Source organism: Saccopteryx bilineata, chromosome 12, assembly GCF_036850765.1.
Source record: "Saccopteryx bilineata isolate mSacBil1 chromosome 12, mSacBil1_pri_phased_curated, whole genome shotgun sequence".
NCBI lineage: Eukaryota > Metazoa > Chordata > Mammalia > Chiroptera > Emballonuridae > Saccopteryx > Saccopteryx bilineata.
The window spans coordinates 11,074,345-11,091,202 of NC_089501.1; the positions used below are offsets into that span (position 1 = coordinate 11,074,345).

At 35.3% G+C, this 16,858-nt stretch overlaps 1 protein-coding gene across 6 annotated transcripts in view; it reads right to left on the reverse strand.

Annotated features, from left to right (window-relative positions):
- Positions 1–16,858, reverse strand: part of HS3ST5 (heparan sulfate-glucosamine 3-sulfotransferase 5) — a 297,971-nt gene that overhangs the window by 181,955 nt on the left and 99,158 nt on the right. For 5 of the 6 annotated variants that reach the window (XM_066248394.1, XM_066248393.1, XM_066248389.1 and 2 more), the window contains exon 2: positions 10,363–10,554. The gene's annotated coding sequence lies outside the window, so the exon portion shown is untranslated. Of the gene's footprint in view, positions 1–7,834; positions 7,872–10,362; positions 10,555–16,858 lie in introns of all 6 variants that reach the window. The other variant, XM_066248390.1, reaches the window with a different exon arrangement.

Genomic DNA, 16,858 nt, shown 5'->3' on the forward strand with positions numbered 1-16,858 from the left:
TATCTGCAAAACAGTCATTTAAAAATGGGTCCATTCTCCAAGTGTGATCCACATATTCTGATTCTCAGACAAGTTGAACATAAAAGACAAAAGAAAACATCTGCCAGAAGAACTGGTACAAAGTACCAGATCTGAGCCCACCCCCTTGCATCCTATCCTGTCATTTCTTCTTTGTCTTACCTTTAATCTAGGTTTTCTTTCTTTCATACTTTATCATAGTTTGTGATACTACATGATTCACTTACTTGTTATGAGTATTATTTATTGTCTGCATGTTCCAAAAGAATGACATGTTTTGTTCACTGATGCATCTCAAATCCTAGAACAGCCTGGCACTTAGTAGTTACTAACCAAATACTTGTTGAATAAATACAGAAATGAAGTTTGTGTTGGATTATAATGTATCTGGGTGTAGGTCTGATTCTCATCTGAAATCACAATTCTATGCATAAAAAACAGACACTAAGCCAGTATTGTTTATATAGTTCATAATGGGCTTGTCAGGGCATTTGCTACCTCTGTTATAAAAACCAGTCATTAAAGTCAGCACAATTAAAATATAGTTGTCATGGCATGCTTTCGTGCCTTACTCATGAAAAAAAGAGTAGCTAATGGAAGAGCACAATGAACTAGCCGAGTAGGAGTGTGAAGAGAGAACACTGTGTGGTGGCAAACTATTGGCTCTGACCTTATCTATTCAGTTTTAACCAACTTGATAAAACTACCATCTAGAATTTTCTTATTCAAAGGATAGACCAGTATCTTAGTGACCGACATTATAATAATGTGTGGATTACATAATTTAACTTGCTTTTATACAGATATGCTTATTCTAATATCAGCAAACAAAAAGTGATAATTGAGCTATCTTTACTTTTTCAGACAAAGTAAGGAAATTTTGGCCCACATGATTGAGACCCAGTAGAGAAAAAAAAAATTAAATGGAGAAAATTTATGTGAATCAGAAAAACTGTGTTATTTAGGGGAAAAAATGCTACTATAAAGTATAATAACTTCATTTAAATGTTTTTGCTGAAATAATATCATAAAGGAAATGTATTAAATTTTCACTTTTGAATATGTCTATCCAGTTAATAGGAATGTCACATGTAGGCATAATGATATTTCTTCACAAGTTTAGGTCAGAAAGAATAGGCTCCTCCCCACATAATTTTTCATGCTCTACAAAGTTTGCCATCATAAGCCACTTTGCATTTATTACAAACAGGTATTACATTAGAAAAGCAATTCCACTGTGTTCCATTTCACTTGGGAAGCTAAGCAGCTTTGCATGAGTTATTGGGACTATGCCTGAAGGATTGTTAACCTGGTACTGAAGTTACCTAGTTGTTTCATACTGAACTCAGGACTCCACAAAACGAAGGCAGGAAACCTGCTGTGAGGAGGATAAGAAAATTATTATAATCTGCATTCCTAAATTGAACGAGAATTTTTGCTCAGCAGAAACCTCTTGACTGCAAAAACTCTGAAATTATATCCTGCTGTTAAGAATACCTGTTGGGATGTGACGCAGTATGTTTTTAAGTAAAGTTGGGGGGGGATTGTGATTAATCAATCCCATTACTGTTGAGGATTCAAAAGAATTATTTCCTAAAATAACTTAAATAGCTTTGTTGTTGTTTTTTAAATCACATTCTTACTAATTAATTATAATATATAAAACTTCAGAGAAAAAAGGTAAAAGTCATCTGAATATCTTTCTGGACAGCTTTCTCAGTATATAGGCACAGGGATATATGCATATGATTTTATATATATAGGCTCATGTGATATATACAATCTTTAAGATGTTTGAAAACTTTTACTTCTAAAATGAAATAAGATAGTTTACATACATATGTATACACATGTAGATATTGCTGAGTTTTATTGTTTCATTGGCTTAGAGGCATTATGTTATTTGTGGAGAGATTAAAAACTAATAATGCTTATATGTATATTAAAGATTTTAACAGATATGTTTTATTTAGCACATACTCCATTAAATTTGTGGATATGGGAAATGTTACAGACAGTATTTATTGTAGAGTCTATCATCTAATACAGATTATGAGTACCATAAACAACAACAACAGCAAAAACCTGTTGGAGTGGGTGCAGTCCAGATAGTCCACTGTGCTTCAAATAAGTCTGATTTGACCAAGATTACTTTGTCTGAAAGAGTTAAGATTGCTCAAATATCATTTTTTGTTTAATGCATACATTTATAGTCCTGGTGGGACTGCTTTCTTTTTAAAAAGGAAAAGAACTTATCACCTTTTTTTGTTGATTACAAAATTGGCATTAATCAAGTACTTAATATTTGGTTGTTAGGTAAATTATCATTAAAATATGCTTTCTTTTAAAAGTAAATTTCATCTTAAGTGTTTTGCTTTAAAATACCAAAGATGACTTTTTGGACTTATTTTAGCACCTAACATATGGACTATTCCTATTTCTTGGGATATTTTTAAAAGTTAAGTTTATTTGCTCAACAAGCACCTATGGTAGCTTTCAAGTATGTTATTTATTCATAATTATGTTCATTTTGTATTATAGGATTCATTATAATGTTTCCTGTGGCCTAGTTCATGCTTTTTGGCCCTAATTTTCATCTTTTATAATATTAAGATTCTTTTCTTCCTCCCTCTCTCCCTCCCTCTCTCTCTTTCTCTCTCTCTTTCTTTCTTTCATCAAATGAGAAGCAGGGAGGCAGAGAGACAGACTCTGCATGCGCCTGACCAGGATCCACCCGCACCCCCCCTCCTGCCCCCCAGTTTGGGGCCGCTGTTCTGTTCCTCTGAAACTGAGCTATTTTCCACCCTCAGTGCTCAGGTCCAACTCACTCATTGGAACTATGCTTGCAGCAGGGGAAGAGAAGGGTGGAGGGGGACAGGGGAAGGGATGGAGAAGCAGATGGTCGCTTCTCCTGTGTGCCCTGACTGGGAATCAAACCCAGGACTTCCACATGCTGGACCAATGCTGAGCCAACCTGCCAGGGCCGATATTAATACTCTATAGCAGGTTTCTTTATCCATGGTTTCACTTCTTCAGTTTCAGTTACCTGCAGTCAACCTCAGTCCAAAACTATTCATAACTTTTAAATTGTGCCCAGTCCTAAGCAGGGTCATAAAACCTTGAGCAGTCTCATTCTGTCCTGCCCAAGATGTGAATCTTTTGTTTGTCCAGCATATCCACACTGTATTTGCTACCTGCTCATTAGTCACTTAGTGGCTGTCTCAGTTATCAGCGAGAAAGAGATCACATTCATAAAACTTTTATGATAGTATACTGTTGTTATTCTATTTTATTTATTATTGCTGTCTATATCTTACCATGCCTCATTTATATATGAAACTTTATCATAGGTATGTATGTATAAGAAAAAAAATTTATATATAGGGTTCAGTACTCTGCATGGTTTCAGGTATGTACTGGGTGTTTTTAAATGTATTTCTCGCAGATAAGGGGGGATAACTGTAAGTCCTAATTTCTTTAGGTTGCATTTGCCTGGTACAGTCTTCCCTACCTCTTAATTTTCTTTTCCTTTCTTTTTTCAGAGACAGAGAGAGAGTCAGAGAGAGGGATAGATAGGGACAGACAGACAAGAATGAAGAGAGATGAGAAGCATCAATCATTAGTTTTTCGTTGCGACACCTTAGTTGTTCATTGATTGCTTTCTCATATGTGCCTTGATCATGGGGCTACAGCAGACCGAGTGACCCCTTGCTCAAGCCAGCAACCTTGGGTCCAAGCTGGTGAGCTTTGCTCAAAGCAGATGAGCCCGCGCTCAAGCTAGAGAGCTTGGGGTCTCGAACCTGGGTCCTCTGCATCCCAGTCCAATGCTCTATCCACTGTGTCACCGCCTGGTCAGGCCCTACATCTTAATTTTCAAGTTTTCAAGTACCTTTGTTTTGGTTGCATCCTTGTGTACTGCTTAGAATTTGGTTCTGCACTGCGATTCAACCTGAAAATATTTTCTTTTAAAGAAATAGATGGATTTATTTATATTTATCAATATGAAAGATATGAGAGATATTCTGTCATAATATTCTAAGTTTTCTGTTAAAGGGTTTGAAAAGTCTGTCATTATATGGCTGTTTGCTTTGCTTAATATTTGTACATATGTAGGTTTTTAAGAATATTTAACAGGGTGCACATTTTCTTCTAATTTATAAATTGTAAGTTTGTATAATAACCTATCAGTTTGTAACTTCATATAATAACCTTGATCTTTTATTTCTTTAGGATATTTATTGTTTCCTTATTATAAGTGATAAAAAAATAAGCCTATCTTTTTCTCTGTATCCACCATTCTTTTCCACCTCATGCTAGGTAACAGCATCACCTTCCTTAGTATCTTTGTTTTCTACTCTTAAATATGCTTATACTTTTGTAATTTGATTTTGAAGGTTTAAATGATATCCACTGATTCCTAGATATTGATAATAGAGCAATTAGCCTATTCAATATATGCACCAATTTCTTTCTTTTGTGTCCTTTTGTTAGCTACTTTGGTGCTATAGGATATTATACTTTTATGCTCTATTCTGTCACATGGCTCGACATTATATTTTAGATTTAGTTTTAGAGTGCAATACATTCAATGCTCAAAATTAGCTCATTTGCAGTAGTTTCTACAGTCAGCTGATGGTTTGATGAAGTCTGTCCCCTAATAGTTTCCTCAAGAAGGGCTCATGATAACATCATTTCCCAAGTTCCTCTATGTTCAGAATATTTGCCTCGAGCTATTATGCCTTGAAAGGCAGTTTGGCGAGTCATAAAACCCTTCATACCCACTTTTTTTCCTGTAATTATGGTAAATTTGTGATCTCCTAATTCATGATAGGATGTCTTAACTTTTACTAGGTGGCTTTTTTTTTAAGATTGCCAAAATTGGTTTCCGCAGAAACTTCTAATAGAGCTCTTTTATATAAAAATCCTATAGTCTCTTCTATATACAACCCTCTAAATATTTCTCTTCTCCAGGATGAAAGAAACAAGTAATTGAAGAAAAGTTCTTAAGGTCAAAATATCTCCAAAGTAGTTTTTGTTAGACTTCATGTTTTGTTTATTCAGTTAGCTCATGTCATGGCATCTTCTTTGCCTCCTTGTGCCTTCTTCATATTTCTCTTATAAAGCAACTTAGAGTGTTATAGTTACAGCCGAGCTGAAGGGCCCACTGTGATCACCTGGTACAGATGCCTCATTTTAGGATGAAGAAACTGAGTCCCAGGGAGAAGTAAAGAGATCTCCCCAAAGTCAGGCCACTAACAGGAAACTGAGTCTGACCTTGAACCCAGTGATCCCCAGGAAAGAACTCTTTTCACTTTACTGAATCCTTCAAAAATATAACAATCATTTCTGCGTGAGAGTGTGGTGAAAATCCTTAAGATCTACTCTCTTAATTATGTGAGGTGATGAATATGTTAACTAACCTTATTGTGGTGACAATTTTATAATATATAAGTGTATCAAGTTATCATATTGTATACCTTAAACATACACAAAGTTATATGTCCATTGTATCTCACTAAAACTGGAAAATGTAATGATCAAAAATGTTTCACTGCTTCATAAGGACTCAATGTATATACTAATTTACTTAGAGAATTTACCTAATAATGTCTGCTTGGTAATTATTTCATTTCTTATTCCAACTATGTAGGGAATAACACATGCAGGATTGCTGTATCAGAGAACTTTCAGTGGGTTTGTTATCACTTTCATTTACTGTTTCTTGAAACTGGGAAACTTCAGGTAAATGCAGAGTTCGTTTTCCTACCCAAACTCCCTAAACCATCATTTTGAAATCAAATTACACAGTTTATGCTCAAAACATAAGGGCCAGAGTCTGTCTTCAAATACACCACCCACTCTGTAACAACAGAATTTCGCCCTAAAAACTCATTAACAAATATTGTCATTAAACTAAAGAGCTAATTACTCTGGATTCAGACAGAATGAACAAAATCGTAGGCCAACCGCAGCTGGTAGTAATAATGGTGAGACTAACCGTATGTTGCACTGGGGATTTAAAGAACAAAGACAGATTAACACTAATGTAACCAAACATACAAAATTATCCTCCAAATGGAGCAAACTGTTAGAGTGAGAAAAGTCTTGAAAGCACATTGGTATTATCTGATACAAGAAATGAAGACTATTTCTATGGAATTAATCATAGTAATTTGAAAATATCAATGCTTAATTAAGAGCAAAACTTGAGAAATTTATTCTGTTGTAGTATTCCACAAATGAAGAATTACATCTAAATATAATTTTGATCTAATAGGAAGTACCACTCTCATATTCAAATCAGTTTAGTACTATAAGATGAAAAGACCTTGCTTTAAGGCTATTTTAAATAACCATTAGCAGAACTACCTAAGAGTTCTATAAAAGAGAATTAACTGGATAAGTGAATATTTTCCAAGCCCTTAAAAAATATGTTAAGATTACATATTTTACATACTTTAGAAAAAGTTTTATAAATCCTGAATAGTAATAAAAATCAATTGAGCATAATCATTAATAAGGTTTTGGTGTATTTTCTTCCTCTGTATCTGGAAGCTCTTAAAATAAAACTAGGACCACATCATCATATGGTTTCATAACTTGTTTTCATTTATAATATATTATGAGCATTTCCCCACATCAGTAATCATACCATTCTTACATAAATTTTAATCACTCCCCAGTTTCTTAAATTGAGAATAAACACATTTTAATCTTTTAGGATATCTCACAAATATCATTATTATACTGTTTCATAATAACACTAATACTCCCCAGAGATTCTGACATATTTAAATCTCCTTTCTCCTCTACTGAATGGTCACAGATGGCTCTACTGTACAAAAGCTATATTTTACTTTTAGCTCTATTTCCCCCTCAGTATCAAATTTCCAGATAAAGCTGACCCAGCCTGAAATACATCTAAATTTTCTGTTTTCATTTCTTGATTAATGACATGGAAGTTGATCGACTGATGACTAAATAATCAATTATTTTAAATTCAATTACATATATAGGTATTCAGGTGCTTTCTTCATTTCTTCAATGTTCATCTTGTAGAAAAATTTCTTTGTACCTCCCTTATCCAAGAAATCATTATTGAAAAACATTTAATTTCTCTTTGTTCATATAGCCTACCTAACTGAGTTGTGTTAAACTTTTATGTGGAAAGTTTGGAAGAAACACGAGAGGACCAGACTAGAAGATCTCCAAGTTCCATTTCTGTTCTGAAACTTTATGCTCCTATGCTCCTACAATTCTATCAAGTTTCTGTAATTTATTCTTTTGTTGTATATTTTACTTCCTGAGTATGAAGGCTGCCTCATTCAGGTTCCCTGAAACTACACTGTAAGTTATTTTTTGTTGTTGTTTTTTTGTGTTTTTCTGAAGTGAGAAGTGGGAGTGGGGTGGGGCAGAGAGACAGACTCCCTCATTCCCGACTGGTATCCACCCTGCATGCCCACTAGGGGGCAATGGTCTGCCTATCTGGGGCATTGCTCCATTGTAACCAGAGCCATTCTAGCACCTGAGGTGGAGGCCATGGAGCCATCCTCAGTGCCCAGGCCAGTTTTGCTCCAGTGGAACTCTGGCTGCGGGAGGGAAAAACAGAGAGAGATAGAGAGAAAGGAGAGGAGGAAGGGTGGATAAGCAGATGGACACATCTTTTGTGTACCCTGGCCAGGAATCATACCTGGGACATCCACACGCCAGGCCGACACTTGACCACTGAGCCAACTGGCCAGGGCATACACAGTAAGTTTTCTTTAGGGAGCCACAGTTTCAGATAAATACCCCAACGATAATGAACATGACTCACTTGAGCAATCAATTCCCCTTTCTCTCTACTTGCTCCTCTGCAAAGTGAAAAAAAAAAAAAAAAAAAAAAAAGAGAATCAGAAAGAGCAGAACAGGGGTTTCTATGTTAAGTTTTTCTGAAAATTAAAATAATACAGACTTATACTGATTTAAATCTAATTTGAAGACTTTATTGAATCATATATTTGTGTACTACATACTTGCAGATTTTATGATCCTGAGTATTATATATTTTAGGGTTTTCTCATCAGGTATGGCAATCTTACTATTAAGAACAATTCTGGCAACAACTGCAACTGAAAATTTAGTATCACAGTTAATCCAATTATGTAAATCTCTAATTTTGATTACTTGAAAAAGTGCTGCCTTATTTTATGAATATGGCTCTATTCATTTCTTTGTGTAATACTAATAGCTAATATGTGTGTAGCTAATTGGCACTATAATAACTTACTTCTTTTTGATTAAAGGTTTACTTTTACCTTTTAATTTTTATGAACAAAAAATTCTACACAATATGAACAAGTGCACAGTAGGACTGAGAGAGAGACAGAAGAAAATGTCTATCAGCCTGAAATTCAACCAAAGGAGTTTAATTAAAAACCACTTTTCACTGTAAAAGTAATATTAGATTATACTTGTAAGGCACCATTAATTTAAGATCTGCATATGAGAAATAGAAAACAAAAATACAAAAAAGAGATACTCAATAAATGTACATGTTACCCGCTATAAATATATCACATACTTTATAGGTTCTTGTTTGCAAGGAAAGAGTAGCTAATGACACATTAAGCAGATTTGTTCTTTTGAAATCTAAGACTCAGTTTCCAAATGAAAAGAAAAAAAATCCTCAAAAATGTAGAAATGCTTAGCCAACCCTGGTAAGAACTTATTATTTTCATTGTATAGTTATTTCTTAGAATTAGGTCAATAACCATAATCTGCATAAATTATATTACACAGAACAGAGAAACAGCTAAAGAGCAGTGGCAAGACTGTCACTCTGAAAGAGAAATAAGGACACCTTGGAATGAGCTCATGATATGAACTTTAAGAAGATATATTAAAGAAAATTAAGAGTTCAATTTGAGAAGGTCAAAAAGATAACACTAATTTAGCTCTTCTGTGATAAAATCACTCCTTTCATATTTATTCTTGTGACTGAAAGGCACAACATAAAACCTTATTTAATATAATTCATTATTTCTTTTATTTAATAAATATTTTTTAATTAATTGTGTTTACATAGATTCTAGGGTCACACCGAATGCATTCCCCCTCCCCTATATTCCCCTCAACATCTCCCTTGCCCCCTCCCTATAGCATCCTCCCCCCTACCCTTCAGGTTTATCCCATCCTACCTTCTCCTTTCCCTCTGTCCTCTTTTCCTCTGGTCCCTTTGATCCCTCCTCTGTCTCAATTCTGTTCCTCAGTTCTCATTATTCCTTGGATTCCTCAAATGAGTGAGGTCATAAGATATTTTTCTTTCTCTGCCCGGCTTATTTCACTCAACATAATAGTTTCCAGGTCCCTCCATATTGTTGCAAAAGGTAATATTTCCTTCTTTTTCATAGCCCCATAGTATTCCATTGTATATATGTACCACAGTTTTTTAATCCACTCGTCCACTGATGGACACTTGGGCTGTTTCCAGATCTTCACTATTGTGAACAATGCTGCCATAAACATGGGAGTGCATTTCTTTTTTTCAGTTGGTGATATGGGGACATACAGATGGCCAATAAACAGATGAAAAAATGTTCAACATCACTAATCATTAGAGAAATGCAAATTAAAACCACAATGAGATACCTCCTCACACCAGTCAGAATGGCGCTCATTAACAAAACAACACATGATAGGTGCTGGCGAGGATGTGGAGAAAGGGGAACCCTCCTGCATTGCTGGTGGGAATGCAGACTGGTGCAGCCACTGTGGAAAACAGTATGGAGATTTCTCAAAAAATTAGAAATGAAACTGCCTTTTGACCCAGCCATCCCACTTATAGGGGGACACCTATATATCCCAAGGACACCATATCACCGACTGAAAAAAAAAATCATTCTTTATTAACAGCTTGAGACCCACCTTCGTCAGGATCATTTGAAGGACGGGTAATAGTGAAAACGCAGATTGCTGGGCCACATCCCACACTTACTGAACCTCTCTGTGAAATAGGCCCAGGAATCAGCATTTAAGCCCCTCTACACCCATGTGACTTTTATGCACATTTAAATTTGAAGACCAAAATAGAATGCCATACTATTTTGCATAAAACCAATTATCAGATATCAAGATCACCACTGTGCCTTGCTTGAATATATATTTACATGACACATAACAACTTTTAAACTATGTATTTTATTTCTCTTTTTTTGTTGTTGTGGAACTGTACATAGCTAGCTTTTTTCTTATATTCAATAACTGCTTTTACTTTTGTATATTTTATTAAAATATAGTAGACATTTACTTTTGATGTAATTAAGAGTTACACAAAAAAGCGAGTTATTTGCAAACTTTACTTACCTTCAAATCCTTTTGCTTATCCAGGAAGTTTTGAACATATATGATGAAAATTTTCAAGAAGAATATATAACGTGGGTTCTTTGTTTAATTTCCAAGTGCTGCAAGGCTGGACACGGAGACTCCGTAGATTTGCACCAGAAACAGCACTGAGAAGGGAAGATAATTCTGAAACCTCTGGGTATCCGATTATCCCTGAACAGAACAGAAAAACAAGGAGTCAGTTACCTGAAATTTATAGAGAGTCTGCTATGGAGAAGGTTATTTTCAGTAGACTAGCAGTGTAACTAAATTTAAATCTGGCCTGGGTTTGCTGCTCCCTGACTTAGCAGTTGTCATTTAAATTTTCGTGCCATTGTGAAGTCTGGATGGCATGAGGCTGTGGCTCGCAGAGGCTCTGGCTGAATCCATACTGCTTTGGTTGACTATTTTTTCCAAACACTGCATCAACTGGTATGATTACTAATTTTATTTTTGATATGCAGGTGCTATATTTGGTGCTGAATTTCTTTCTAAGTCAAGGTTGATGAGGTCTCTTGGAAATACGTCCTTACCTAAGACTCAATCATACCCTGTAAAAGATAAAACATGAGACTTTTCCCAAATCCCCATGGAATCACCTGCTACTTTTGCTATATTTTCTTTGTCTTGGGTAATGTTTGCCAAGATAATTAGACTTAAATGAAAATAATATCTTTTCTAGTCAATATGTGTTGCCTACTCAGAGAAACCAAAATTGTAGCATCTTTGTTGAAGTTAAAGAGACGTTTTTAGTGGCTAATGGAAAAGAGAATAAAATGTCTATTTTTAAAATTGGTAATCAGTCATGAAAATATTGCCCTAAATGGTAGAGGAAGAACATACACAGATAAATACAAAGTCGAATAAAAAAGAAGTGTCATATACAGGCAAGCACAGAGTGCACTCTGAAACAATAGGCTTTTATGGAAGATCCTATTGTTTGGCTGCCTAAAAATTGTTCTCAACTTCCTTCTTTTTGATATATCCCACAAATAGACAACAGGAGATCAAATGTCACTCTCCCAGTGTTCCTTACTTCTCATAGTTTATGGGCCAGAATGGGATCAATAGGACCTTTTATTGATGAACAGCTGAACCAACACTAGTAACTGCTTCATCTGTAATTATATTGATGGAAACCATTGGGTTTTCTGTTGCTTGCTAACAGAATTATTGCAGATTGACAAAGCACTCAAAACCATTTGCAAGTTTTGCTGCAATGATTTTAGTAACACCAATCTTTTTACATTGCAATGTAATCTCCGAGTTCTCATTCTGTGGGTTGAAGGGCAGCCTTCATTCTGACAGAGTTGGAACTTGCCTTCTTTTGGACTCCTAGGGAAGTTGTGCATATGGGAAATAATGGGTCGCAAGATGGTGGCATATAATTAGAACAGAATGAAATGGAAAGCCTAGCTCAGGGTTAGGTTTGGAAGAAGGGGGTCCAGTATTATGGTAAAAGAAAAGATCTCATTTTGCCTCACTGTCAAAGCCATCGCATAATCTCAGTGGAAGGGTTTGAATCTCCATTTTGAAGTTTATTCCAATACCTAGTACAAACTAATTACTAGTTATTGGATATTTACCTGAGACGCACAAAAAGAACTTCAGAGTTTCAAAGGTGGGCATTAAATTTTAGCCTATGGTATATAATGATATTACTCAAAATAAGAAAAACCTTATTTCTTAGAGTAGCCTAAAATAAGAACCTGCACTGGGAACCTCAAAGCAATGAAATGTGGGGCTGTCAGTGTATTGTGCTAGGCAGGGGGACGCAGGGATATGTGTTTCACAACGGCTTCTGACTATGTTACTGTGGCCCGATAATGTTTTCCAAGTTGGAGAATCACAGAATTATGATTGAGGGAAATCTAGAAGGAAGAGAAGCCAGGAAATATAAGAGTAGACTATGTAAATTTTGTGCCTGAATAAAATTCTTGAGCAGGCTTAACCTTCTTTAACTTAAAAAGTATTTGAAGTTTGCCTAAGGCATATTTATACAAGAGGTCATAGAATTTGGGTATCTATAGGCCCGTTGTTCTTTTGTAAATTTCTCCTAGTTTTATCAGCATATTTAATACGTTAGGAAGTTTCTAAAATTAAAAAAAAAATAAAGAAAAGGAAACCAAAAATAAATAAATAAATAAATGAACCCTGCTGCAAGAACAAGAATGACTGACTATAAATAGTTGTCTTAAATAAATCAGAGAGCCAGCTATGTTACAGTTAGGTTTTTAAAAGATATTTTAGGCAACTAGTGATTTGTGATTTAATTTTCAACTGCTTTTCAAGAAAAATAAGAAATCTCACCAGAGTCTAGTCATTATTTCTTTTTCTCCCTGTTACTTAAACTGCAAGGGATAGGCTGAAGTTGAACTGTTTATTCAGCTCCTCTTTATATAAATAAATATAAATAAAATAGTTTACCTGCGTGATGGAAGGACAGAGTCTGACACCCTGCCTCTTTAGTCATGCTCTTTTTTGTGTGAGGGAAAACTGGTTTTCAGTTGTATGATATTGTACTTGCTACTTTTTTCATTTTGTTTGCTAAGTTTTGAATCTGTTGGAAAGATTGTGTTTGTTCTTTTGCATGAAAATTGACATTTGTCCTATAATTATAGTGCAAAACTTTTATTTATTTAAAAATTAATGCTTTTGTGAAAGCACCAGACTGGCTCTCATACGCCTTCTCAAATTCTAGTGGGGAAGCTTTTTAATTAATCATAGAATAAAGATATTCTGAGGGTTAAAACAAAAGAATATAAATTCACCCGTTTATATATTCTTTATGTAGGCTTTCCTCTCAATATTGCATAAAAATGTAAAAAGTTTTATTTTTCTACCAATAGCTGAAAGATTTAGGATAGTCTCCAACAGAACCTTTTGATAAAAAGTAAAATTCTCCCTGTAATTTTTAAAACAAGGAAACAAGAGAAATAATACTATATGATAAGAATTAAACAAGTAAAATCTTTGCCTCACGCATTCATGATTATCTCTCAATAATAAGCCTTCCATGATTTTCTCATTAAAAGAGTGGCTGAAGAGTTTGGAAACTCCTAACATCCACTCCATTAAGAAAATCTAGTGGCCTGACCTGTGGTGGCGCAGCGGGTAAAGCGTTAACCTGGAAACGCTGAGGTTGCCGGTTCAAAGCCCTGGGCTTGCCTGGTCAAGGCACATATGGGAGTTGATGCTTCCAGCTCCTCCCCCTTCTCTCTCTCTGTCTCTCTCTCCTCTCTAAAAATGAATAAATAAAAAAAAAAATTTAAAGAAAATTTAGAAATAATGTCATTACAAGAAATGAAATTAGAGAAGCTAAAATTGTATTATAATGTGGGTGGGAGGATAGTAAAGTGAGAGCAATAATTTTTTTTTTAATTTTTAAGAGGATCCATTGTCCACAAAATAATCCTTACACAGAACTCTAGAGTTCAGTGGAACATGGTTTGACCACCACCACTAGCTTTGAAAATGAAGAAGGAAAAAAATTGTCAGTGTTGACCAGACTCTAACATCTTCCTGCTAACCTAGAGGTCGCTTATTCAGAGGATTCCTCAGACTTACCTTTGGTCTGGATGGTACCCTGTTCCTCACAACCATCCATATTTACTGGTCAGCTTCCCCAGTGACTGCCAAGTGAGAAAGAGACACTCTGGGCAGAGGACACAAAGGAACCAACAGTTTGGATACAACAGCAGAGTGATCCCCATTCGTAAATTGGTAGCCAACTTAGGGTACTTAAGTCCCTATGCGTCAGAACCGAGTGAGATTGCCTCCTAGATTCAAACTCTCAGGCCTGTAATGTGGAATTCATCCTCTGAGCAGTGATCAATTCTGTAAGGGCATTATGGCCTCACTATAGATGTCCATCTGGCCTGTTCTTTCTAATACACAGACCTGCACTCTGTGGTTCTGCTATGGGCATGTTTTCTCAAGTCTTTATAAAAATTGTTCGTTAAAACATGAATTTCTTTATTCTTTGCACTAAAGTAATAATTAGTACCAATCATACACAATTTATGTAACACCCACTTATAGACATAGACGCTCAGTTCAACCATCCAGTTAGGTAATAAATCCTTATTGGAAACTTGTAATAGGTTGAAAAATTGTGTAAATGTATATAGATCTATTTATAATTCATAGACTATCTTTGCACTTAGGAGTTTTTTCTTAGTTAAATGTTTATTGTTTTTCCAAACTACTTTAAACTGTATTTGTTTATTTTCTTTTGATGAATAAAAGTGAAAGGTAGGGACCATACCTTCAACATTCCTCTGCCCATAGTAGAATGTTTGGCTTCCAGCAGATGCTTAATGCATGATGATGATTATCACACACAAAATGTTGCGTGAGTGCAAAAGAGAAAAATGTTTCTAGCATTTACTATCGTTTTCATTTATTTCTGGCACGGGCAAGACAGAAGATTTGCATTACTTCTGAGCATAGGCACGATGCATTTAGATATGCTTTTCCATCTCTCCACAAGATAAAATATATGCCACATGACAATTGGTACTGCAATTTTATGCTGAATTGAAATATTTTAGACTTTGATGGGTTCAACAGACATCCACATACAGAAAAGATAGATGTCAAAGAACAGGAAAATGTTTCGCTGTCTCTATCTTCCACACTGTTAACTATGGCCCTGTGCTATCAGTGCTGTTTTCTCAGAATGTTTTTCAGGAAATGAGTTACACATACTTTATGTGATGACTTTAATAATGGGTCTACCTATGCTAAAATGACTTGAGATATCTTCTTGATTCATATAAAATGAAAGTTATAAAAATGTTTCAAAAGCTCTCACAACAGTCAAAGACTAACTTATTTTTGGTGTAAGGCAAGGTCAACTATCCTGAAATGTAGGCAATTCAGGTGTTAATTTACACTACTGCATAGCCTCATGTTTATTTTTTTTCTCAAGGGTATATGACAGAAAAATGTTTGAAGCATGATTCCTTCTGTTAATGTTATCAAGGAAAAGTTCAAACAAGTTCAAACTAAACAAAAGAAATAAGTACTAGATTGTTAAGCAATTGCTCTGAACTGGGGCCAGGTGAAGTGACCACTAACATAGGCTTTACAATGACCTGAGATAGATAAATAATTTCTCCCCAAATGATTTTTTAAATTTGTCTATCCATATGAAAAGAGGTCAGATCAAATCAGGAATTTTTAAACCTTGGTTGCACTTTAGAATATACCTGTGTTTAAAAAACTAGGCATGCCCTGGCCCCTCCTTCAAATATGCTGGTTCAACTAGTGCGGTCTGGGGAAATGGAACCTCAGAAGGTACCCAGGTATTGTAATGTGCACCCCAAATTGAGAATCACTGACAATATGTCCACAAAGCACCTTTAGTGCCTAAGAATCTATTATTCTGGAATTTCTGGAAAAAGTCCCCTTTCTTCTTTCGCTATCTCTGTCACTGTCTCTCTCTGTCTCCCTCTCTCTTCCTCTCTGTCACACACACTAATGTTTATTTATTAATCTGGACTCTCATTTCTAGTCTGAGGATAGTTTTCTATATTAGTTAGGTCCCGATTTTCAACTAAAATGATAGGTGACACTCTGCATGCAAATCAGATAAATTATTATTTAACAAGAAGGTAGGAGAGGGAAGAGAAACGGACAAAATACAAGCACTGTCAGAATATGTATAAGCTTCCTAAGAGCAGTATTGTATTTGCTCAACATTTAATAACAATGTTACTATTAATAGGTTGCTTATTTAACTACAGAATTTTAGAATTATAAGCTTTTTACAATTCCTCTACTTTCAACATATTTTAGCAACTGCAAAAGAGATAATCATGCTCATGGAAATAAAGTTTACTGCTACAGAAATGTTGAGGATTGATCTAGTTATAAAGGAGACAAATCTATTCCATTGAAGAAGATGCTTGATGATTATTGAGTGAGTGAAATTCTCCTATGTCCTAAATGTAGACCTTGTCTTTATCTGATGGTTAGGAAAGCTCTTTCCTAGGAAAATATTAATGGCTTTTGCTTTTCTAAAAGAAGATCCAGAGTGTCTCTGACACTAATCTTGACACTGGAATAGTGTTTCTTTGGGAGGAGGGATGCACAGTAGAAGCAATGAGCACATTAATATTAGACCTTCATTGCCCTGGTCAGGTAGCTTGGTTGGTTAGAGCATTGTCCCAAGATGCAGAGGTTGCTGGTTCAATTCCCAGTCAGGGCATATACAGGAACAGATTGATGTTCCTGTCTCACCCTCTCTTTCCCCCTTCCTCTCTCTAAAATCAATGAAAATAAAAATTAAAAAAAAAAAAGACTAGACCTCTACATCATCTTTGGTGTTTTCTCTGTTCATGCCACAGGCAAGAGGCTAAAGTTAGGGTTTGAAACTATGAGATTAGAACTGTGGCCTTATTTTGCCACCTATATTTAGCTCTGGCCTCGATTTATGCAGTTGGAGGATACTTCTGATCTTTGAGACACAGCA